We start from the raw sequence: 26,690 nt of genomic DNA on the forward strand, positions 1-26,690 counted from the left end.
CTGCTTGCAGATGCTCTGAGGCTGAGAGCTCATTTCCGTGGGAAATTAGCCTCCGAGGAGGGAAGCTTCTGGGGGCAGCTGGTGTCGCTCTCACAGGATGAGGTTGCAGGCAGTCGTTGGGGTGGGATGACCCCCTCCCTGGCCATGATTTTCTGCATATATGCTCGGAACCCAGGAGAGAAGGGTCTCACAAGAGCGAACCACCCCCTACCCCACAAAGCTTGGTACAAACTACTGTGTTCTTTCCTTCCCAGCTGCGAACTTCTGCTTTTTCTGTGTAAGGCATTTCAATTAGGCACATACCCTGCCCTCAAGACACTGGCCAGGTAGCCGGGGAGATAACATGTAATGACACTAGCTACCATTATTTCCAGCATTTACTCCATGCCAAGCACAGGTGATAGAGATAATAATTGTACAAAAAAGCCTCCAACTTATTGAGCCCCTAATGTGGGCAGGCCCTTTAGAACACTCTGTACTCCTCACTGGAACTGAATATATCACTTCTTGCTACTGGAAGGGTGGTCCTGAACCAGTAGCAATGGCATCACCTGAGACCCCGTTAGAAATACGGAATATCAGGCTAATCCCAGACCCACTGAATCTGAATCTGCATTCTAACAAGATGCCCAAGGGGTTTCTGGACAGATTGCTACCCCTGTTTTACAGATGAGGAATCAGAGGCTCAGTGGGAATTGAGTGACTTGAAGAAGGCCACAGGGTAACCAGAAGCTAAGTAGGGATATAAACCTGCTTCACAGGACTCAAGTGATATGGGTAAAGGCTAGACTGCAGCACAGCTGGGAAGCTGAGTGCTGGAGAAAGAGCACTCCCTAGATTTCAGATGGAAGAACAGCCAGAAGGGCTTCCTGGAAGAGGGGGCATTTGAATCAGACCTAGAAAGGTGAGCAGGACCTGCCAAGAAGGGGGCTAGTCTATCTGAGGTGGAGGAGACAGCTGGAGCACAGACAGGTTGGTAGAAGAGTGAGTATCATTCGCCAGAACCTTCCCTTGGTGGCTGCTGGTACGTTAATTAAACATGAGTCCACCAGATTGGGGTGGTCCCAGTCGGGCAACCACCTTGGCCTATATACCTTGGCAGCATATATAAGTAAACCAGACCGAAACCTGTATGTGCCTCAAGGTTGGGAAATAAAAACCTGGGGGCAACCAGTCACAAACAGCCAACCAGGCTTTCCCAAACCAGACAGCCACTTAAACTATAGCCAAGTCGTTTTCTTGCTCTGCTTCTGTGTCTTTTCAAAAAAGTCTTGCCTCTAGCTCCTGTTGGGTGTACACTCCTAACCACTTTCAGTTTGAAACTGTCAGGTTTGAATTGATTTTTGCTCCAATAAACTCTTAAAAATTTAAATACGTCTCAATTTATCTTTTGACACTGTGATCTTCTATGTTCAGAAGCAACAAAGTGTTTGAGGCGGGATGGCGGTGATTCAGGAAAACTTTGTTTTCCCCTTGATCTGTGGCTGCCGGAGGGCGCCGCCACACAGCTTCTGCCTGGGCTGCAGGATGCTGAGATGGACCTGCCTTGAGATGTTCCTGGCCCCTGGTCCCTGCTTTTTGGGTCTAGTGACCCCTTTCCTCCCCTGATTTCCTGCTGTAGTATGCTCCCTCAATGGCCCACGCTCAGAGAAGGGCTCACAGAGCCCCTGGCCCTTGGACACAGAACCCCTCTTCTGGGCAATAACCAATGGTCCAACTGGAGCCCGTGTTGTAACCTTGTCTCCTGAGCCTGTTCTCACTTCCAGGTCTCTCCACTCAGCCCAGAATTTGCCCTTGACTTTCCCCTGACTGTCACATCCTTCTTATCCCGACTCAAGGTCACCATCTTGGAAAGCACTCCCTGATCTCCCCAGGCTGGGCTGGGCACTCCTGCTTTGTGCTTCCACAGCCCCTATCCCGCCCGCTCTGCTCAGTGGTGCCTGTCACATCACACTGCAAGTGTCCACTCTGCCTCCTCATGAGGCTCTGGCCCCTCCTCAGTGGCAGGTTCTGGGTCTTTCTCCTGTGCTCCCAGCATCTGGGGGAGCAGCTGACATAGGAAGTGCTGGGTGAGTAACTGTTAGACAAGCAAGGGTAGGTTTCTCTGCCTCTAGTGTCCGGGCATGGAGCGCTGATGGGAGCAGCAACGTGGCCGCTTCCATCCGGGTAGCTGTTCCTCTCGGGATACTCTCCTCCCAGCCTCTTCATTGTCTCGCCTTTGGCTTTAAGGCTTGTGAGACCATCCAGGATAATTAAGAGAAAGAAGTTTTATGGGGCTTCGATCAAAGATTTTAATTAACCTGCTTTAAGCGTTTGAATGTTCAGTCCCCAGGGCTGACCATTTGATAATGGAATTAATGCTTCTAGGCAGAGTGGGGGGAGGGGGAGGCTTCAACAAGGAGGGCCTAGTGATGGTCTCATTAACTCTTCCCAAGACAGATAGATTTCAGCTCAACATAAGCGATTGATCTCAGGTGCTTCTCATCATAAGCCCTTCTGAGTCGCTTGTGTTTTTAACATATGTGCGTATATTAACTTGACTTTAAAATGTATGTTAAACAAATGAACTAATGGCGTTTCCTTTCCTCTCCCACAGAAATCACCTACCAGAGGGCAGAAAGCCAGACTCCAGTTGGCTAAGCTAAGCGTGAACCTGGTAAGGGTGCCCTCAGCTCCCCATTTGGGTGGCCTAGATTTTGAAAGAAACCCCTGTGTATCCCAATTATGCCTAAATGCCTTCAATTCTTTGGAGAAAAAAACAGCACCATTTCTATAGGAAGCCGTTTCTGGGAGAGTTGTGTGACGGGTATAACACACCAGGTTGGACAAGGGGACCCCTTCCAGGCCTGCACATGGGGAGGGCGAGGGTGGCCCAGGAGGGGGCCTTGGAGAGGAATGCTGAAGAGAGCAAGGTTCCTGAGGCAGGGGAGGGCTGGCATCCACCGCAGATGCATGAGAGATGTGCCCAGGCATCTCCTTCCACATCCAGAAATTGGGTGCAAGGCCTGAAGTTTCCCTACACCTTCCAGAAGTTCAGATGAAGAAAAAGCGCAGGTTCTCTGCTATAAAGATAGGACACGTTTAGAAATTGATTAAGCAATAAAGGGGAACAAGGGCTGGAGTTATTTGGGACAGTACTTATTATAATGCACACGTTATTAATGTGTGGGTTCTGAGAGCTCCTTCCCAGAGCTGACATACTCCTTGGCTAAGGGGACTTCAGAGATCCCGGGGTTCTAACCAGGGTCCCCAATACCCTGACTCTGATCTCACCCCAACCAGGAACATAACTGAGTCTTTTCTCTGGTCACAGAATGAGCCACAGGCTGAGCCCTGACCTTGGCCGTATACTTATCCCTAATCCTTACCACGTACTGACCTCAGCCCGTGACCTCAGCCTCAATCCTGACTGCGGTCACTGATTAAGCCCTGACTTCACAGACTAACGCTTGTCTGTGACCCTTCTTAAGGCACAGCCCCAGACAGAATCGCAGCTCAGCCGCTGGCTCTCACATCAAGGGGGATGAATGGGGGGACGTGATGGAGCTGGGCAGGTGTCCTCCTCCCTCACAACTGGAGGCTCAGATGAGAGCTCCCAGCCCCCCTGGTGGCCCCTGGGTCGGGGCAGGTGGAGGGCTCAGGAACCTAGGGGCTGTGTGGGGTTTTCCAGGCTCTGTCCTGGCTTCACATGCAAGGCTGATTAACATGCACCTCGCTTCCCTCCATCCCCAAGTGCCTTCACCACATCATTGCTTCACTGATTAATTCCTCAGAACAAAGAACCCGGCACTTATGTGCAGATTGAATGGAAGATCCCAGAGGCCCTTCCCAGTGCCGGCTGCCCAGTCCTTTCCCGAGTGCTTGCTCTGTTGAAGTGTCTAAGGAGCCAGGAGGCCGTTAACTGGACCAGAAAACAGCGTTCTGCCTCCAGGATGCAGGGTTTGCTGGTTCCTGGGAGATAGTTCCACCCTAGAGCCAGCTTAAGAGAGTTACATTTGACATTCTGAGTAACCGATGTATTGAGTTAAAATCTGTCAGTACGTGAACGTGGTCCTTCTTTACAAACACAAGATAAATGTAGAAGTTATCCTACCACCAACATGACTGTCGTTATCATTCCCAGCACCATCATCCCCATCATCATCATTATATCATCATCATGGCTCTCTATGGGAGATGCTTTACCTGCGTTATTTAATCTTTAAATACCAGGAGTAACTGTTTAAATATTAAAGAGTAAATTTGATACTCTTGTTGAGTATCACTACAACAAGAGAGGCCATGGCACTCCATTGAGTTCAAGACCAGGAAAGCAAATTCCTCAGTGAATTTGTAGGTTTCCCATTACCAGCCTCAGAAGCTTGTGAAATCCATGTAATTTTCCTTGTTTCCTTGGCTGCAAGGAAATTCCAGAATTTCTTTCGATTGCTGAAGCTTTCCTCAGTTGGAAGTTTCTCCATATACCTTTCCTCTACCCATCTACCTTTATTTTTGGGTCCCCTCCTCCCAGTCTCCAAATCTTGCTTTCATGGCACCTGAATCTACACTACAAATGTGTGTGTATAAACACACTGTGTCAAATATTATTCTAAAGTCAATGTGTACATCGTGTTTGGGTTTCTCTTCCAGTGTTATGGAGTAGGTGCCTAACACTGACCCTCCTTTGGATAATAATTATAAAGTACAGATAAAATATAAAAATCCTGTAGGCTCTGAGGAATGAACAAAAGCAGGCAGATTTTGTATGGTTTTTGAAACTTGGAAGGGACAGGCATGTGGTGAGTTTCCCATTTTCATGACTTTTAATCTGAGGGAAACTGTAGCCATGATACAGCATAAAGCAGTGAAAACTCTGACTGAAAACCATTTATGCAACTGGATGAACAGGACAGAGCCAGAGGACAGCTGCTGGAAAGTGAGGGAAGAATTCTAGAAAGGAGAAAATCAGAGAGGGGAGCCCCAGTTCTGTAAATACATTCTGCTCCAAGTCTCTGGCTGATGAGAGTAGCTTGCAGCTAAGGCTAAAAGAACTGAAATGAAATTTGATCTGTCCACTGCACATTAGACAGTTTGTGGTTTGTCTAACCTAGTTAGATGCCTGTTAAACAGACACTAACACTTTTCACACATTTCAGAGTCATATGAAGTACACAGAGTCTTCAGAACGTAATCTGCAGAATTCAGATACAATGCAAAATTATTTGACATACGAAGAGCCAGGAAAATGGGACCAATGCCTTTATTTGGAATTACCAAATAAATTTGGAAATTTAATAAAATAGTTGCTTTAATAAAAATTAAAGCAGCTTTTACAGTCATGGCAAACATGCTTATAATGAATAAAAAAGGAGAAATCTTGGCAGATATATAGAAGCTACAAAAAAGAACCAAAGGCAAATTCTAGAACCAAGAAGTAAATATCTAAATAAAAAATTCACTGGGTGGGCTTCACAGTGGAGTAGAGGGGACAGAAGAGTGAGTGACCTTGAAGATAGATACATAGAAATGATTCAGTCTGAAGAAGGTAGAGAAAGAAGATGGGGAAAAAAGAACAGACCTTCAGGGATGGATGAGGGCAGTATCAAAATCTCTAACATACAAATAACTGGCATCCTGGAAGTGGAAGAGGGAAAAAATGGGATAAAAACTATTTGAAGAAATCATGGCCCAAACTTCCCAAAATTCGGTGTAAAGACATACAGATTCATGAATTTCAGCAAGTCCAAATCAGAATAAATAAGAAACAAACCATGCCTAGGCATATTGGAATTTAACTGCTAACAACAATGAATCAACCAAAAGGGGTTTTACTACAAAGGACTGTTTTTTTAATTCAAGATTTATTGAGCATATACTGTGTATCAGGCACGGTTTGGGTGCTGTGAGCATAACCTAGGGCTGGAATCTTCTTTAGGGAAGGAAAGGGTAGTACTGGAATTGGCCTGAGATTGAGTTTTGTTCAGTAAAACCAAATTGACATGAAGAATACAAGCAGAGCACACCCAGAGTCCAGGACATAGAGGCAATTCAAGAACACCGGATGGTGTTGAACTGCGTATTTTAGAAAAAGAGCATCACGGACTTTTGGGGGAAGGGATTGAAATCTCATGGTGGAAGAGACTTTTTTTTTTTTTTTTCGGTACGCGGATCTCTCACTGTTGTGGCCTCTCCCGTTGCGGAGCACAGGCTCCGGACGCGCAGGCTCAGCGGCCATGGCTCACGGGCCCAGCCGCTCCGCGGCATGTGGGGTCTTCCCGGACCGGGGCACGAACCCGTGTCCCCTGCATCGGCAGGCGGACTCTCAACCGCTGTGCCACCAGGGAAGCTCAGTGGAAGAGACTTTAAAAGACCAAAAACTCAGGAGATGAGAACCGGGGGCTGGGGGCATGCGTTAGCATTCAACACAAGTAACAATTTTCTTTTCCTCTTAAAGGCTTGAGTCTACCTAGTGGGGAACATAGCCCTGGAGAAGGAGGCCTCAGGGAATCTGCTAACACTGAGATGAAAACTTAAGAATTGGTGTCCTGGGGCTTGGTGTTAGTAACGTCTTGGGTGAAGAAGGATGGATTTCTGGTTCTGCAGAATGTGGGTGACGCTTGCCACTCCGTGTGTGTGCATGTGTGTCCAGATGCAGGGCGCTGGGGCGTGTGGATCAGCAGTCTCGGCTCGTTCTTTCATCTCTTCACTATTTTTTGAGCCTCGAGGATGCGCGGGAGCTGACAAGGCAGTGATGAGCAAGGCAGACGAGGCTCCAGCCTACTCTAGGGTCTGCCGGGAGAGACAGAAAACCTGCAAGAAAACACAGCGCTATGACAAGGACGTAGGTGCTGGTGCTTTACATGGGAGACCACCTCGAGAGGCAGTTAGGAGGTGGGGAAATTGAGGCAGGGAAGGGAAGAAAGCTGACAACCTGTGTTAATGAAGGGGTACTACTGGGGGCACCTGGAACTCCATCAGGCGGGGATGCTCCGAGCACGGTGATGTCCCAGGTGGAGATGGGAGCTGGGGAGTCACCTACTTTCTTCCTTCTCTCACTGGTTGAGGTCTTTCTTCAGGGGAGTTAAGTTCTCCAGCTCCCACGTGGTGTCTGGTGCAGCTGGGGTGGAGGACCCCTTAGGCTGAGAAGCAGGGAGGCTCGCAGAGGGGCTGGACCTGTCCTCCGCTGCTGAAGGTGATCTGGAGGTGGGGGGCAAGAGCCCACTACCCGGCCACCCATGGCCAGGACTTTGGTTGTTCTTTTAAAGTGTAAAGGGAGCCACGGAAGCTTTTAAACAGAAGAGTGAAATGACCTGAGTTAATGGTAAAATTCGAGAGAGGCGCAAACTCCCGGAGGAGGTGAGGGAGGATGGAGTCCAGGCACACTGGCCCCTGAGAGGAGCAGAGACATTCTTCATTGAGGCAGGAATGAGGGTCTGAGTGTGGGGACCCGGCGGCAGGTTTGGCGAGAAGAGGAGGGAGTTTCTGTTGATGGTTTCCTTTTTGTCCTCCGTGAAGAGTGAGGTGCCCTCCTGGGCTGCAATGGGGGCGGGAGGAGGTTGGAGGGGAGAAAATGTAGAGGACCATTTTCTGCAGGGCTCACCTCCCCGTCTCTTCTCCTGTTTGAATTTTGTCAGCGGCGTGAATCTAAATTGTAACTAATCAGTTCATTTAATGTGATTTGCTCTGGCAGCATTTAGCTGCCCCACTGCTGGCAGTCAGAAATGAAATAATTGGGTTCAAGCAGGCTGGGGTTTTGCCAGGAGAGCACAGCCCGGGCGGAGGGAAGGGTGTTGGGGGCCACCCTGCAAGGAAGACCTGTGATTTGCAGGCCCCTGGAATCAGGGTGGTGGCTGGCACCCCAAGGCTCATGTCTGTGTGCTCAGGGCATTGGAAGGATGTGCATCTCAGGGTGAGTCAGGCTTTGGGGATGGTCCTTCCCTTTCTTGGACTTACGCTCCACAACTGAAAATTTGTTTATTTCCACACCATCCCCTTTCCACTGTACTCCCTTTCATCCACTAGAAGAGTAGTGAAAAACACATACGTGAACTAGCCCAGTGCACATTGTTGAATTGCAAAAGCCTATTTTTGACATCAAAATATTTTCTGAACGTCCAGATGAGAGAGTTATTTAATAGCTGTTGATTAAGAAGATATCTAATAAGAGGCTATACTTTGGGGACATTTATTTATCTAATTGTATATTTCATAGGTATTAATACGTTCTTACTTTTATAAGGTTTAAGCAGTACAGAGCAAACCACGGTAAGTTAAAATTTCCAGACGCGAGTCAAGGTTAATCGCGTGTTAATGACAAATCTAGTGTGGATAGTAAAGGGAATGAGCTGGGTCCAAATACCCTGGGGAGAGACTTACCTTTCTGAGCCAGACACAGACCTCTTCCTCCTCTCATGCCGACTAGCTGGGCATCACTTGCTGTTTTGACTTCACGTGGTCCCAAGAAATCCTATTCCTGTCAGTGGTGGGTTAGATTTGTGGCAAGGATAATTTGGAACCATCATCAGACATGATTCATTCATCACAAATATCAAGTCATATAGCTGAAAAGTAAAGGATGACAAATCGATCTGGGGCTATTAATTGGATGTTCCCAAGCAACAGGGTTTCATCTCTGACAAGGAGCCCCTTCACCCAGGGGTGTCAGTTCTCAGAGACCCATGGCCCTGCCTTCCCTCAAACCTCAGAACCCTACCATACTGACATCCTGATCTCAAACTTCCCAGCCTCCAGATCTATGAGAAATAAATTTCTGTTCCTAATGCAGCTCACCCTCAAAGATGCTGAACACACAGTTCACTTCAATCTGAGTTTTGGGCAAAACATTTCTTCCACACATGGAAGTCATCCTTTCTTGGGTCATTACTCATCCCCCTTCCCTACAGATAACCACCGTCAATACCTTGACGTGTGTTCTGATATCCTGTTGCTCTTTATGTAGGGGAGTGTGTGTGTGTGTGTGTGTGTGTGTGTGTGTGTGTGTGTGTGTGTGTAAACAAGTGGTATCATACTGTACAAATTATTTTCAACTTGATTTTACTTGATGATATGTCTTGAACATCTTTCTGCATCAGTACACGAAAGTCTACTGCATGATTTTAACATTTGCAGAGAATTCTGTTGTTTCAGAATTTATTTAGCCATTCTCCTATTGATGTATATTTACAAATTCCCCAACCCCCTGCAGTTTTGTTATTACCAACCAGGCTACAGCAACTATTGTTGTATGTATATTTTTTGCACATAGGCCAGTATTTCTTCAGGCTGGGTTTCTAGAAGTGAAATTGCTGGGGTAAAGGGAATGAATATTTAAACATTGGTTGATGATGCTGGATGGCTTCCAAATGACCTCAGGGTTCACACTGCTTCCAGCAAGTATCTGAAAGCACCTGTTTCTCCATATTCTTGCTAACGTTTGTTACTATCAATCTTTTTAATTTTTGGCAGTATAATGAGTGCAAAATCATCTCTCATTATTGCTTTAAATTCCATTTCCCTGCTTCCTAGTGGAAGCTGTGTATTTTCTCATATGGTTATTGACATTTGTATTTTTCTTCAGTGAATTGCCTACTCCATATACTTTGTCCAATTTTTACTGTGTTATGTGTCTTTTTAAAAAATTACTTTGTATAAGATCTTGATGTATTCCAGCTATAAATTCTTTGTGTGTCAAATGTGTTACATATAATGTCTCCTCATTTGCTATTTGTAATTTAACTTTGTACATGAGGTATCATTTTTCAAGAAAGTGTTCTAAATTTTATGAGATTAAATATGCTAATTTTGGGCTTCCCTGGTGGCGCAGTGGTTGAGAGTCCGCCTGCCGATGCAGGGGACACGGGTTCGTGCCCCGGTCCGGGAAGATCCCACATGCCACGGAGCGGCTGGGCCCGTGAGCCGTGGCCGCTGAGCCTGCGCATCCAGAGCCTGTGCTCCGCAACGGGAGAGTCCACAACAGTGAGGCCTGCGTACCGCAAAAAATAAAAAAAATAAAAATAAATAAATATGCTAATCTTTTATTGTGCGGCTTCAGGGTTATGTGTCTTGTTTTGGGATAGTCTTTCCAACAGCTAGATTATAAGAATTACTTCACAGTTTTATTCCAACCCTTTTATAGTTTCCTTTATTTTTTTATGTTCAGCTTTTTAATCTGACTGGAATTTATGTATATGGTGTAAATTATGTATCTAACTTATTTTTTTTTCAAACAGATATACAGTTTTCTTTAAACTATTTCTTGAATAGTTCTTTGTGTCCTAGGGATTCAAAATGCTGTCCTTATTGCAAATAATATTTTGAAACGGGCTTCCCTGGTGGTGCAGTGGTTGAGAATCTGCCTGCCGATGCAGGGGACATGGGTTCGTGCCCCGGTCTGGGAAGATCCCACATGCCGCAGAGCAGCTGGGCCCGTGAGCCATGGCCGCTGAGCCTGCGCGTCCGGAGCCTGTGCTCCGCAACGGGAGAGGCCACAACAGGGAGAGGCCCGCATACTGCAAAAAAAAAAAAATTGAAACTAATTATAAATGTATGTATTAAATTATTTACAGTAGAATACTTTGAATAGCTCCTACTTCTTATATTATTATTTACATTATAGATGAAATTGCCATATAGACACAAGATATATGTATATATATACACACACAAGAGTGTTTATAGATTCTTTTCCATTTCTGTGGTCAGTTTCAGTCAGTTCATGATGCTAGAACAGAAGACCGCAGACTGGGTGCATTAGGAACAGAAATTTATTTCTCATAGATCTGGAGGCTGGGAAGTTTGAGATCAGGATGTCAGTATGGTCGGGTTCTGATGAGTATCCTCTTCCTGGTTCACAGATTGGCTGTCATTTTGCTGTGTCCTCACATGGGGGAGAGCAGAGAGAGAGAGGAAGCAAGCTCTTTTGTGTCTCTCTCTTCTTAAAATGGCACTAATCCCATCATGAGGGCCCCACCCACATGACCTAATTACCTCCCAAAGTGCCCATCTCCAAACGACATCACACTGAGAATTAGGGTTTCAACACATGAATTTTGGTGAGAGAGGAGAGGGAGGAACACAAATATTTAGTCCATAGCACTATTCCTATGCTTGCACCACATCATTTAAATAAATATAACTTTAATAGTTTTTCTCATCTCTGTTCAGACAAATTTGCCATCATTTTTATTTTTCAGAATTGTCTTAGATATATTCATACATAAATTAATCCAACTCCATTCTTCCATTGATTGGAAATAATATACTCTCCTATTCATTAGTGATCTTTAGATTACAACATGCTTCTTTGCTTATCATAGTCTAATGTTGATCAGAACTTTTATTTCCCTCCTGCACAATGTAAGGACCTCAGAACAGCTTTATTCCATTTATTCTTCATTCATGTGCTATTGTTGTGTATTTTAATTCTATACATATTTCAGATCTCACAAGGCAATATTATTAGTGTTTTATATAATTGATATTCATTTTTAAAAATTAATTAATTGATTTATTTTTGGCTGTGTTGGGTCTTCGTTGCTGCACACAGGCTTTTTCTAGTTGTGGCGAGTGGGGGCTACTCTTTGCTGTGGTGCACAGGCTTCTTATTGCTGTGTATTCTCTTGTTGCAGGGCACAGGTTCCAGGTGTGCAGGCTTCAGTGGTTGTGGCATGTGGGCTCAGTAGCTGTGGCTCGCGGGCTCTAGAGTGCTGACTCAGTAGTTGTGGTGCACAGGTTTGTTGCTCCGTGGCATGTGGGATCCTCCTGGACTAGGGCTTGAACCCATTTCCCCTGCATTGGCAGGTGGACTCCTAACCAGTGTGCCACCAGGGAAGCCCTTGATATTCATTTTGATTTATCTACATATTCACCTTTTTTTCCTCTTCATTCTTTACTTCTGGTGTTGCATCTGGAATCATTTTTCTTTTAGTATTTTCTTTAGTGCAAATTGGTTAGTGGTGAAGTCTCTTCATTTTTGCTTTTCTAAAATTGTCTCTATTTCTTTGTTCTTGAAAGGTGTTTTCACTGGGTTTAGAATTCTAGATTGGCAGTTCTTTTCTCTCAGTACACTGAAAATACCATCCTTCTGTCTTTTGTTATTGCTGTTGAGAAGTCAGCTGTAGGTCTTAACTGTTCCTTCTTAGACGTAATCTGATTTCACTCCCACCCCTAGCTGTGTTTAAGATTTTCTCTGTCTTTGGTTTTCTGTAGTTTCACTATGATGTGTATGAATGTATATTTATTTTAATTTATTTTGCTAAAATGTCATTGGGTCTTAAATCATGGATTGGTTTCTTTCATTAATTTTTGAGATTTTAAAGCCATTTTATTTGTTCAAATATTGCTTCTGACCTATTCTCTACTCTCCTTCTGGGACTCCAGTTAAACCTATGTTAGTCATTATCACGGAACCTATGTCTCTTACCCTCTGTTCTGTAATTTCCATCTTTCTGTCTTTCTGGGCTTCATTCTAAATATTTTCTTCGGTCATATATTTCAGTTCATTAATTCTCACTTCAGCTGTGTCTTGAGTTCTGAATTTTAAACATTATCTTTTTCAGTCTAGATTTTCTGGTTGGCTCTTTTTCAAATCTGCTCTGACACGTTATATGTTGTCAGATCCTTTTCATTTGGTTCTGCCAGGTGCTAGCAATCTTGGATCACCTTAATCCAATTTCAGGCCTTAAAATATTCTGGAACACCTAGTGATTTGAAACTGAGAGGCAGTCTGTGTGATGGTGGATTTACTTCAGGTTCACCTAAGAATGTAACTCTTTGGCATCTCAAACTTCAGTGTGAGTGGTTCATTAGGGTCCCTGACCAAGCTTTCATAAGTGTTCCTTAGCTTATAAATCACCTCTTCTAGATTTGAAATTGAGGTGGCCTCCATTTCCAGGTTCATCTCTCTGTATTTCTCTCTTCTTTCAGATCTTGGTGTGATAATTCCTCACTATTTTCTTTACTCTTTGATGCATCTAGAAACCTGCTTTTAAATACTATGTCCAGATTTTTTTTTTGGTTTATCTTTGAGGTTTGTGTGTGTGTGGGGATGTTGGTTTGAATCAACAAGGTTTGCTATTATCAGAAGTGGAAATCCTACATTTTCTCTTTCATTTACATTTCGGAAGCAGTTTGTCAAGTTCTAACACATTCCTGTTGGGATTTTGAATGAGACTATTTATAGAGTCACTGGAGGAGAATAGACATGTTTACAATATTGAGTCTTGCCATTCAGGAATATAATATATATGTTAAAAGTTCTCTTATGGGGCTTCCCTGGTGGTGCAGTGGTTGAGAGTCCGCCTGCCGATGCAGGGGACACGGGTTCGTGCCCTGGTCTGGGAAGATCCCACATGCTGCGGAGTGGCTGGGCCCGTGAGCCATGGCCACTGAGCCTGCGTGTCTGGAGCCTGTGCTCCGCAATGGGAGAGGCCACAACAGTGGGAGGCCCGCGTACCGCAAAAAAAAACTTCTCTTATGCCTTAGAAAAGCTTTATACTTTTCTTAATAGATAAGTTGTCCATTCATTCATGAATTAATTTCTAAATATTTTATGGATTTCACTATTAATGAGAATGGAATGCTCTATTCCATGGCTCAGCAATCTTTGTCTGTAAAGGGCTAGACGGTAAATATTTTAGGCTTTGTATCTCTGTTGTAAATAATCAACTCTGCCTCTGTGATGTCAAAGCAGCCACAGGCAATGTGTAAACCAGTTGGCATAGCTATGTTATAATAAAGCTTTATTTACAAAAACAGGTAGTGGGTGGGTTTGGTTCACATGCCAACTCCTGCTCTAGTCTATTACATTTTTTAAATTGTTTATTTCTGTGTATTTTAAAGCTACTGATTTTAAAATTTTGATCTTACAGTTAACAAACTTAACGAACTCTCACATTAGTTCTAGTGCCTTCTCATTTGATTTTCCAGAGAGATGATTATATGATCTGCAAACACTGACAAATCCTCCTCTTCCTTCCCAATGATTACACTTCCCATGTAATTTTCTTGTCTTGTTACACTCCCTAGAACTTCCAGTACAAGGCTGTATAATTATGGTGATAGCAGTCATCTTTGTATTTTTAATCTCTTTTTTGGAGGAAACATTTCAGATGTTCTCATCATTAATTGTGGTGTTTATTGTAGGTTACTAACAGATGGGCTTTGTAAGATTAAGAAAGTTTTCTTCTATTCTGAGAATACGAGGGTTTTAAGAATGTTGAATGAATTAAATGGGTAAAGATGGCCAAAGGTACAAACTTCCAGCTGTAAGTTAAGTCCTGGGGACATAATGTACAGCATGGTGGCTATAGTTAACAATACTGTATTGTATATTTGAAATTGCTAAGAGAGTAGATCTTAAAATTTCTCACCACAATAAAAAAATTTTTGTAACTGTGTGTGGTGATGAATAACTAGATTTATTTGTAATATATACATATAACCAATCATTATGTTGTATGCCTGAAACATGTCATATATGTCTATCATATCTCAAAAAAAAGAAAGTTGAATTTGATCAAATGTTTTTCCACCCTCAATTGAAATAATTTTTTGTTTCTAGTCATTTACTTTATTAATGCAGTGATTTACAATTATAGATTTCATAATATTTATTGAATGGTTCTTCTTGGTGATAATATATTATTCTTTTAATATAGTGATGCATTTGATATGCTAATGAATTCTTTAAAAATTTCCCATTTAAGAACTTAAGTGAGATTGGCTTGCAGAATATTTTTTTGTGTTACCCTTACTTGGTTTTGGTATCATGGTTATGCTAAATTTTATGGAATAAAAAAGGGTGATTTCTGTATACTTTGGAATATTTTGTATAGTTAGGTATTTTCTGTTCATTCACGGTTTTAGTATAACTGGCCCCCACGTCCTGATGGAGTGGTACCTATTTGCAAGGTAATTGTTAACTGTTACTTCAATTTCTTCCACAATTAGTTCATTCAGAATTTCTATCTCTACTTGAGTACGTTTAGGTAATTTTCCTAGGAAAGTATCTATTTTATCTATATTTTAAAATTTGTTGAATAAAGTCATTAGTGTTCTCTTATAGTTTTAAAAGTCTTTTCCATATCTGTAATTAGGTGTAATTTCTCATTTTGAATGTTGTTTATTATGCCTCTTCTTTCATTTCTTCATCGCCACTGGAAATTTGTATATTTTACTGGTATTTTTAAAGACAGCTTTGATTGTACTGATTAGGTCTACTTTTCTTTCCTGCTTTGGTTGTGCTTTCATATTTTATGGTGTTTATTTACTATGTCCAGGGAGAAAGTATTTTAGTTTATTATTTTTGAGTTTCTTATTTTGATGCTCAAAATTTTAATTTTCAAGCTATTCAGTCAATTTTAAAGAGACACCTTTATTCCTCTTTGAAAGCATGTTCTGAGTTTGTTGAGTTTGATTTCTTTCTTTCATAGAGTTGGTTTTCCATAAATACTTAATGAACTTTTGATGTATCCCCGTACCCCAAAACACAAGCCTATTGTGCCTCCCTGTGCTGCTTTGAAGGAGGGGTGGCAAGTACTCGTTGAGGAGGGATTGACTGGTGGTGTGTTTTCTGGGTATATAGGTTCCCATCCTTCCTGATGGTCAGTATGGTCAGGGGCCTCACTGAATATGCGGGACAGGGCTTCCTTTCTTGGGAGAGGAAAGGGGCTGACCAGTCTGGCTGTCCTGAGTGCTGCTGCCCAGATAACCTTTCTCTGAATAACCAGGGTCCACTGTCTCTTCTTCCATCTTATACCTCTGAGTTTAGAGTTCCACGGGACAGCTTCTCCCTTCAAAATTATCTTTCTTTTTGGCAGTTTTCCTCTGATTTACTTTTTTTCAGATCAAATCTTGTTTATTTATATTCTTCTAAATTTCTTCACCATTTCTGAAATACTAGCATCACTTGTTTTGTTTTCCTGGGCTATTATAGATTTTTTTTTTTTTTTTTTTTTTGTGGTACGCGGGCCTCTCACTGCTGTGACCTCTCCCGTTGCGGAGCACAGGCTCCGGATGCGCAGGCTCAGCGGCCATGGCTCACGGGCCCAGCCGCTCCGCGGCATGTGGGATCTTCCCAGACCGGGGCACGAACCCGTATCCCCTGCATCCGCAGGCGTACTCTCAACCGTTGCGCCACCAGGGAAGCCCTAGTATAGATTTTTTAAATCGTTTTATTTCATTTTGTAGAATTGTATATTGCCACCTTCACTACTCCAAATGCAATTGTACTTTTAAATAAATTCATGTTTTATTAACCTCAAGCACCCATATATATTTCAAAAATAGTTGTATTTCTATATAAGATGTAAGAGTTATAAGAGATATATATTATTTATCACATAGGTAAGAGTTTTTCTATGTACAGAGAATATTTAGTACCTCTGTGAATTCAAGACTTCCCAATGTCTGTGATCCAAAGGTTGAGAATAATGCACTTGACAGCCAGGACAAATAGTGTGGCCACTGATTAGAATATTAAGATAGGTAAATATGGAAATGAATATAATCATTTGTCACTGTAATTTTCTCTTCTGAGATTTACCAATTTAAAAATTAACTTTTGGATACTCATGTGGATTATATAAATTTCTGTATGGGTGGTGGTAAAAGTGATGATGTATATTGATTAAGATAAGAAAAGAATATGTTTGCTGAATTGGGGTTTGGTTGTTTTAAGCCTGTTTGTATAATGAGTGTTAAATACGACACTGTCGGGAGTCTCCAAGATCACCTCCAGGTCCGATTTGCTAGAAGGACCCACAGGATTCAGCATATAGTTGTACTCACAGCTGTGGTTTAGTCCAGCAAAAGTATCCAAAGAGAAGTCGACAGAGGAAAAGGCACATGGGGCAGAGTCTGGAGGAAAACGGGTGCAAGCTTCCAAAAGTCATCTCCCATTGGAATCACACGGGATTCACTTAATTCCTCCAGTAACAAGTTGCGACAACATGTGTGAAGCTTGTTAGAGATCGGGATTTTTATTGGGAGAACCTCTGCCTAGCACATACCAAAGTTCCAGCCTCCTAGAAGGAAAGTAGGTGTCCATTATAAATCATATAATTTGTGCAAACGATTCAGGCACAAGGAGTCATTCTTCTCTTTTAGGGAAAAGCTTTATTTCAGTATAAGGAAATGTTTACCATTCAAGTTTCCGGATGCCAGCCAAGGGCTAACCTTGCAAGCAGGCCTTTCTAAGGATAGGGGTCTCAGCCCTACCATGCAATCTCCTTTCTACACAACTCCTAACCTCTGCTTTTGAATAGACGTGATGGAACAAATAATATGTTACTGACTAAATCTGCAAGAAGTTTTTTTTTTTCACCTTTCTTTTTCCTACTCACAAGCCTAAAGACATGTCAGTTAATAGCATATGAGAGTCCTGGGATGTACTTTTACAAACATTTCTTAAGTATCTACTATGTGCCAGGCACTCTGCTAAATGCTGGGGCTGCAGAGACCATGGGACTCACAAACTTAAGAACATAGTCCTTCGCTGAGACACGCATGGCCAACCCTGCTGGCCTGCCCCAGGACTGCCATGAACCTGAGAGTTTTTATTCTGGGAAGGACTGGATTTTCAGTTGAGGCTTTTATTGAGCCTGATGATCTAGGCTCAGAACGACATGATCTCAGGAAGGACACATAGAAACTGTCCAGTCTGAACTATTCGGGTGAGATTCACCTGCCAGGAGTGGCAGGCTCATTTCCCCCGACAATCTTTCATGTTTTATTCGGTTTTATTTCACTGTTTGGGAAAGATTATCCCCTGATTTGTTTATTTTTATCTGCTGAGGTGTTGGTGGCAATACTAAATGACATGAAAGGAATGTACACGGGGCTTTGAGGAAACCAAGGGCCTGAAAGAGCCCTTTTGTCTTGGTTTGTCTCCAAGGGCATCATTGGAGCCCATGTAGTGCTGCTCTGAGCTTAGAAACCTTCTCTGGGCCAGTGACTGGTGTCTTGGACCTCATGACCATCAAGGAACAACTCTCTCTGAGCTCCTCTGGGCCCTGGGTTTCTCATTAAGGGGATTTTGGAGTTTGGAGGGTGATGGAGCATCTTAGGACCCGGGGTGGAGAGGAGGTCAGGACCAGGCGTGCCCAGTGCCGCCACGGAAGCTTGGAAATGGGTTTTCAGTGGGAGATGGAGGAATAGCCCAGTGACTGACTCCAGGAAAAGAGGTCAAGTTTCAACCAAAGATGAGAAGGAAGTGCAGTGGGACCAGGGCCAGGAGACCTGAACAAAGAGGAAGCACGGTGCTTGGGTTGCGTTTCCCCAACACACTTGGCGGGAAGGATGAAAAGGAACTTACAGGACTCAAGTCAGTGTTTCTGTGCTTCTGGAGCGTCTCTGTTGATCTGTATTAGGAACGTGGTGGGCGATGCTCTTTGATAATCCTAGGTGAGGTGGGGGGAGACTCTGCACCCCTCTATGTCTTTTCCTGGGACAGGCTGGTAGATTTCATTCCAAGTGTGCAATTGTGTGGTGTCTGTTTAATGCTGCTGGTGGGGAGAGTCCAAGCCTGGCCGTGATGGGGGACAACGGCAGGGCATGTGGCTCAAGGCCCAGAAGGCAGACGACCCCTTTGGAGGGCTCTCCCTGTGGGTTTTGTATGTTATAGGTTTCATGTGTGCATTTTGGTTTATTTCTGAATTGCTGCAGCCCCTTTAGTGGCCATGGGACACGACTGCTGTAGGGAAGTTGTAATGAACTTTCCATCTGAGGGAGTCTTGGTTGTAAGAGGCAGACTGTAATTTCGGAGTCAAAGGTGAGGAGATGGGTCAAGATGTGGTGACAGGTTCAGAGAAGTATCCCAAGGCTCTTCAATGTCAGCGAGTCCACTGCGATCAGTTGGTTCTATTTATGTTAAATACAACGTTGAGGTACAGAAAAGAGGATATTGGGGAATTAGTGGTTGGAGGGGGGGTGATGGTTTGCAGACCAGCCAGAGAGAGAGAGAGAGAAATAGAGGCAATGGGGCAAAGCACACCTGGGTTCTGCCCCGCCCAGGGTGCTCCATGCAAGCTGACTGATTACCCCCCGGAGCCTCTTCTTCAGCTGCACGTGGGGGGATAATCATCGTCCCTACTTCCCACAGTCATTATGAGCATCGAGAGAAAGCATGCACAGGAAGTCGCTGGATTAGTGCCCAGTGTACAGTAATTACATTTCACTGCGGACTTGTACTATGCCTGTTACTACTACTGTTACTCCTGCAGGCTCTTACCCAGGACGAGGCTGGTGCAGTAGAGTCAGGGCATGGGGCCATCCCTGGGAAAATGAGGGTCTTAGAACTCTGTCTGCAGGGGAGAGGGCTTGGATCCTTTGTTGGGGCAGCTGGGGAGAGACCTGCCCAAGGAGAGAGCAATAAGTCTATGCATTTGATCTCCAGAGTCTAGATCAGTCTGGGACTCCTGGGCCACAGAGGTCCTTCCTTTTCCTGTCAATCTGGGGGCGTGGCTTTCTCTCAGTCAATCACCCACTGGCTTATAAGCATTGAGATAAAGCAAATGTAAAGTGGGAACAATACTGCCCAACTGTGGCTGTGATTACACTTTTCTCATGTGTCTCTGAATTGGTCACTTAAGTCAGCAGATGCCTGACGTAAATGGGCCTCCACCCTCCTCCACAAAATATCCCCACCTAGAACACAGAAGTCGGTGGTTGTTTTTGCTTTAACTTTGACTTTGAGGGGTGCATCTCCCACAATAAATGAAATATTGTGTGACGCGTGTGCAGGGTGCTCACTCAGAGTCAGGTGAACAGTGGTGCCCTTGCCTCTCGTAACCTGTTCTGAAAAGAGCTGCTAGAGGGATTCTGTTAAAACAAGAATCAGATCAGATCTCTTCTCTGGTCAAAATCAACCTCCCCTCCCCCGTCAAATGCTCCACTCCAACACCTCTTATTCCCCCTCCTAATTTATATTTCCACTAGCACTTATCACTGTCTAACATCACAGTCATCCTTCGGTATCCACGGGAATTGGTTCCAGGACCCATTGCAGATACCCAAATCCGCAGACGCTCAAGTCCCATAGTCGGCCGGCCATATCCACGGGGTCCGCATCCACGGATTCAACCAGCCATGGATTGTGTACTAAGTCTGTGATGCTACAGTCAGGTCACAAGCCAGTCACTATAAGAACCAAATATGTTTGGTCAACAGATGACTCTTGTTACGAACTCCAGGTCCTAAGGAACTTACCACTTGGGAACCAAGAAATTCTTTAAAATGGAAGAATTGAGACCAAATGCACAACTGTGCAGAATAACCAGGGATGCTGTCTAGAAGCTTCTGCTAGTAAAATGAAAAATCTTTCAGTGATGCCAGGTGGTGCTATTAGGAAGCTCACATACGCATCAGATTCCTTACATCAACAGCTTGAGCAATTTAGATTTTCTTTAGTGTACTTTCAACCTCTGGGCCCAACGATTTCTTCGGGAATTTTGCAAGAGTTTGTTATACCATCTCCTCCCCCAGTAAAGTCAACCCCTTCAGACCTCAGTTTCCCCAGGGAGTAAATGGGAAGTGGAATACGATGACCCCTCGGCTTCCTCAACCCGGATTTTCTGTGATTCTGTGACAGGAGTCCCAGCTTAGGTGAAGCAGAACTGAATAAAAGCTTTCCGCGGCCGAAGATGGTGAGGCCCCTCATGCAGCTGGAACTGTGCCCCTCTTTTGTCCATTTCATGCTTATGCTTCTTAGCTTTTCAAATCATCCTTGAGCCAGTCCTGCAGGGGTCTTCTGCAGGGTCTCCTTTTTCCTAATCACCTTTCCCTGGGCATCTTCTGTTCATATGGGTTCTCTGCTTGGATGTTTGACTCAACCGATGTTGATTAGCCCAGATGTTGCAACCTGGAGGGTTGAGAGAAGAGGTCCAGAGGGAAAGGCCTCCTGGTACTGCTGCTGGCCTCTGTTGTGGGTGAGACTACGTCCAACTTGTCAGGATCTTGTAGGACCAAAAATTACTTTTACATATCCTATGAGCGAGAATGATCTGGAAATTACTGGAACGCTGGAAACAAAGTCAGTGTTCTATAATCGGAAGGATCTTTAGAGTAAGTTGGTCCAACTTCCCCATCCCGGCTAGGAATTTCTTCTCCATCCTCCCCAAGAGGTGGTCAGTGAACTTCTGCTTGCACAGCCCAAGTGATGGGGAGCTCATTACCACCTGAAACAGCTCATTCAATTTCTGGACATCTCCAATGGTATCCATTTGTTCCATCCACAAAGCTGAGATTGGTTTCCCTTAGGGGGCACCCATTTGAAGATGAATCTTGGGTCACCAGTTGGACTCCACAGAGAATGTGTAACCCATTCATCAGCATCTTCTTGCCTCCAGGCTCAACTGCTCTTTTCAGCACATGGATTTCCATTCTGTCCTCCTCTCGGAGGGCCCTTGAAGAACTCTATTCTTCAGTCCTGGACTGATTCACACAAAATAAGCAGTGGGGGATCTGAAAGGTCTTTAGAGAGCTGTCCACGCACAAGTACTTGCCAAGGAGGGAGAGGGTGTGTTTCAGCCACTGGGTTCTGGGCAGGGGCATCTGGATCAAATAACCTGTTGAGAACAACTGGCCTGGCTCTGAACCTCTGGGCCAGAACCAATGCCCATTTGCCGTCATACCTTTCCAGGGCACTTCTTAGAGAATATTGGAGCAAATATAACCCTCAGAGAGAATCTGCTTCACCCTTTTATTCCATTTGACACATGGGGAAGACTGAGTCCCAGAGAGGGGGACAGCTTTGGCAAACGTCATCCAGCAGTAGAAAAAACTGAAGCCCAGATCTTGTGCTTCCCGATTTCAGTGAGATTGCATTTCATTTAAAAGAGAAACACTGGGGCTTCCCTGGTGACACAGTGGTTGGGAGTCCGCCTGCCTATGCAGGGAACGCGGGTTCGTGCCCCGGTCCAGGAGGATCCCACGTGCCGCGGAGCGGCTGGGCCCATGAGCCATGGCCGCTGGGCCTGCGCGTCCGGAGCCTGTGCTCCGCAACGGGAGAGGCCACAACAGTGAGAGGCCCGCGTACCGCAAAAAAAAAAAAAAAAAAAGAGAAACACTGAAGATCTCAATGTGTCTTTGGTTCCGGGAGTCCTCAGAGAGCTTTGTCCTCCGGAAATTACCTCTTCTTCCCATTGTCTGTGGTTTCCCCATGCTGATCCTGTGTCTGTGTCCTGAGCTCAGGGGGCACTGCCCCAGCCTGGAGCTTCCTCCCCCATCCCTGAAAGTCTGCAACCCAGCACCTTCCTAATTCATGACCCCCCAGGGCTTATCATCGCAAAGGTACGATGAAAAGAAAATCTGTTAATATTCAAGCAACTCTGCTAAACAAGCAACTCTTTCAGGGTGACTATTTATTGCTATTTATGATGACAGATTATCTTTCTGATTTCCCCCAGCACATGTCTCCAGAGGAAATTAGATACAGTACTTTCCTTAAGCAGGACCAGGAGAGGATGTTTCTATAAATACTTAACAACTTGTCAGGGGAGATTACAAATATTGGCATGTCCTTCACAATGTCATGTTGGTTACTGAAGCTGTTGTAAGAAATCAGGATAGTTTATTTTCTTCCTGTTTGAAGGTAGTGCTACATTTTCTGAGGCCAGAGGAGGTTCTTCTAGAGGCAGAAGCTCTAGGATCAGACTCAAGGCCAGGGGCCCGGCACCCCCCAGTCTTCTCACGGGACTTACCAAGAGCACGGGCTTTGGGGTCAGATGTCTGAGTCCACTGGCTCCACTATTTCCCAGCTCAGGGACCTTGGGCAAACCCCTGAGCTTCTCAGAGCCTCAGTTTTCTCCTCTGAATGATGACTGTATCATGACTCATCTCAAGGTGTTGCAAAGATTAAATGAGGCAACGTGTGAAAATTCCCTGTCCTGTGGTGGGTGATCCACAATACGGATCTCGTTCTCTCCTCTTTCCAGTCCATCGAGAAGACCTCCCTCATCAGCAGACATGGGTGGCCCTAAGTCCTATTGTCTTCTGACTTCCTGTGTTGCTTAGGAGAAATCTGACAATGAGGAGAATAATAAATACAGTTAATGAATGCTAACACTTCTCAATCTCTTACCATGTGTCAAGAATTGTTCTAAGGGCTTCACGTGGATTCAGTCATTTAGTCCTCCTAGCAACCTTATGAGGGAGGTACTAGTAGCATCCCTCTTTTACAGAGGAGGAAACTGAGGCAGAATGATGTGCTCAAGGCCACCCAGGTAGAGGGAATGGAGCTGAGATTGGCCTCAGGCACTCAACTACCCAGCTTTGAGATCTCTGAAGGATGGCCCTCACTCCTTTTTAGCAATCTCTCTCCTCAGTACCCTTAAGAATTTTCTCTTTATCCTATGTGTTCTGAGTTTTACCATCATGAGTGTAGGTATGGAGTTTTAATTTATCCTTCGTAACACTTGGTAGCATTTTTAGATCCAGGGACTCATGGCTTATTTAAGTTCGGTGAAATTCTCAGCTGTTAGCTCTTCAAGCACCGGCTTCTCTGGTAGCTCCCATCAGACCTATTTTGGAGTTTTGGAGTCGCGTTTCCTGTCTTTCAACTTCTTCTTTCATATTTTTAAATCTCTTATCTCTGTTTGGCTCTGTTCTGTTTGATCTCTGTGTTCTCAATTCCCGCTCTTCCACTCTGTCCACCATTCTGGTCAATTTCTCCATTGAGTTAAAATTTCATGAACTCTCTTTCATTTCTAAGATCTCTAATTGGTTCCTTTTCATAGTCACTTCCTTTTTATTTCATCATCTTATTTCTCGTGTCACGGTTGTGGCTCCTTTCTTGACCCCTGTAAGTCTATTATGGTGCTTGTTATGTACGTAGTCCTTCCCGGAGGGTTCTGTTTGATCCCTTTTCCTTCAGAGGTAAGTGATTTCCTTTGTGGAGTTCGTGGTGGTGATTTTCCTTGGCTACTTTGTGCCTCCTGTTTTTGAATTCACCTGCTGGATTTCTCAACAGCCTCCACCCGGTCCCTGGGTCCTGTCCTCTCGGTAACCGGGTGCAGGAAGTCTCAGTGTAATCGTGGGTGGACGGGAAGTGAGTTTCGGATTCTTGGCCTCTTCGGGGAGGCATCCATCTGGGCTGCAGCCTGGGGAAGGCTGTGTAGTTTTAGTCCCATTTATTGCTGCTAGGCACGCGCCAATGTTTCTTTTAGGAGTCTTGCTTTAAGATCTACAGGGATCTCTCTTTCTTATTTTTGAGCACGCTTGTGTGTTTTTCCTTGGCACTAGGAGTTTGGAGCAGAAACGAGGGGTTTTAGCGCTGTCTTAGTCCAACATCTTGAACCAGAAACCCTCCCTCATTATTATTCTCTGTTAAAATGAAATAATCAACATATACCAAAAAAACGTATATAATATTGACTATGAAGCATAATAATAAATGTAATAAGACATACACCAGTGAAACGGCTCCCTGCTTAAGTATTAGAACCTGACCAGTGCTGTTGAAGCCACTGTGTGTTCCTTCTCCACCCATCTCTTTGTCTCCTCCACCCGCAGGTAACCACTCTTGGGTATTTTCTGTTTATCTTTCTCTTGTTTCCCCCTCCATTATTTCTCACCATTTTTTTTCCTGAAGGGAAGTACCATAACATTGGCTTCTTAGAATTGTGCTATGAAGTTACAAAAATAATTAAAACACATTTGCACATAAATGACCAACAAGTCAATGGAACAGGACAGAGAATTTAGGAACAGACTCAAGTTTGTAAGGGAATGTATTAGGCAATAAAGGAGGTATTCTAAATCAAGAGCAAAAAGGGTGATCTATTCAGTAAATTGGTGTTGGGCAATTTGTTACCTATTTGGAACAAAACACATTTTAAATTCTTATCTCACAACTTACATAAAAGTGAACCCCTTAATTGATTAAAACAAATGTAAATTACAAAAAAAGACCCAAATCATAATAGAACTAAAAGAAAATTTAGGAGAATGATTTTATAATCTTGGGGTAGAAACGCCTTTCTAAGCAATACACAGAGCCTCAAAGCTGTGAAGGAAGAGATTTATACAGTTAACTACATAAACATTTAAACCTTTGACATAGCAAACGATGCAAATAGAATCTAAAGACAAACACCAGAATGAGCGAGAATATTTGCGAAACATGTAATAGATGCAAACACACATGTATGTGTGTTTATATATGTTTTAAATTCATCTAATGGGTTAAAAATTACTAAGCCATAAAAAACAGAAGTCACCTGTAATTCTGCCCCTTAGGACCACTATTTACATTTTAGTATATACTGTTTCAGACTATTTTTTCCCTCGTGCATTTTTTTCTTAAGCACATTGCTTCCATATCTGGGATTATGCTGTATAGGTTTTTTTTCCTATGACTTTGAACTTGGTGCAGTGTAAATGTTTTTTCACATAAGTAAATACACGCAAACGATAAGTTCTTCTGCAAAAATCATAACGTCTATTTATTGTATCAAGTTACTAAAACTTGTTTAATAAATTAATTAATTTTCTAAAGTTAATATGCCTAATATAGGAGGGAATCCTACAAATCAATAAGTAAAAAACAAACATACAATGGAGCAGAAGAAATGAACAGGCCATCAATCCACAGACTGAAGAAGAAAAACGGCAATGGCCAACAAACGCAAAACGCCATTTACCTCACTAATAATTAAAAACACTCAAGTAAAACATTTCTGATTTATAGCACTGGGAACATTTTTTAAAATGTAGGTAATGCCTAGGCTTGGCAAGGATGTAGGGAAACAGACAGGCTTGGTAAACTGATGGAGTATTTCTCAGGTAACTTGGCAGTATCTTTAAAAATTAAAAAAGGGGTTTCCCTGGTGGCGCAGTGGTTGAGAGTCCGCCTGACGATGCAGGGGACACGGGTTCGTGCCCCGGTCCGGGAAGATCCCACATGCCGCGGAGCGGCTGGGGCCGTGAGCCATGGCCGCTGAGCCTGCGCGTCCGGAGCCTGTGCTCCGCAACGGGAGAGGCCACAACAGTGAGAGGCCTGCGTACCGCCAAAAAAAAAAAAAAAGTGCATACCTGGGTTCTGGCTCAGCAATCCCACTGAAATCTGAGCTGGATAGATGGTCACTGCGGTGTTGTCAAGGGTAGAGGGGCGGATGGTATATGGGACGGAGGGAGAGGTTTCTAATTTTGATTGAGTATACTTGAAAATGCTCTTGGATTGTGAATCTTTTTTTTTTTTTTTGACTTTTTGTACATTTTCAGTCTTCTTAAATTTTTCTTAATAAATATATTGCTATCATAATCAGAAAGTCAACATTTTTAAAGGAAAGTTTTTAATGGGAACTAATTCGGTGTTTGAAGTGCTTACACTGTACGTGCACTCAGTATAAGGTCACCACAAAAATAATAGCAATGACAAAAAGGAATCACAAAACTATACAAGAGACAGACAGAGGTCACCTCATACCTCATTATTTTCAGAAAAAAACCCCAGTTCCTTAGAATGAGATACAAAAAGGGTCTGGGTCTGCAGCCTTCTGTAGCTTCCCAGTTCATCTTTCCTCCATGCTCCGACTGTTACCGAACCCAGGTCCGCTGCTCGCCGCTCAAAAACCAATAAAGAGGCCAGGTTGGTGGAAAGGAAAGTTTGCTTTATTTCGGATGCTGGCAACCGGGGTGGGAGGGCAGACGTCTGTCCAAAGGCCAACTCCCCCCCACCCCCCAACAATCAGGGGGCAAGAGCTTTTATAGACAGA

General features: G+C 43.8%; 1 protein-coding gene across 5 annotated transcripts in view; it reads left to right on the forward strand.

Annotated features, from left to right (window-relative positions):
• The window catches only part of MIS12 (MIS12 kinetochore complex component), a 231,109-nt gene that overhangs the window by 176,162 nt on the left and 28,257 nt on the right, over positions 1–26,690 (forward strand). For 3 of the 5 annotated variants that reach the window (XR_013825059.1, XR_013825062.1, XR_013825063.1), the window contains one exon: positions 2,597–6,332. The gene's annotated coding sequence lies outside the window, so the exon portion shown is untranslated. Of the gene's footprint in view, positions 1–2,596; positions 6,333–26,690 lie in introns of those variants that run through there. The other 2 variants (XR_013825060.1, XR_013825058.1) reach the window with 2 other exon arrangements.

The sequence above is a fragment of the Stenella coeruleoalba genome, assembly GCF_951394435.1.
Source record: "Stenella coeruleoalba genome assembly, chromosome: 19".
In the NCBI taxonomy this organism is placed as follows: Eukaryota; Metazoa; Chordata; class Mammalia; order Artiodactyla; family Delphinidae; genus Stenella; species Stenella coeruleoalba.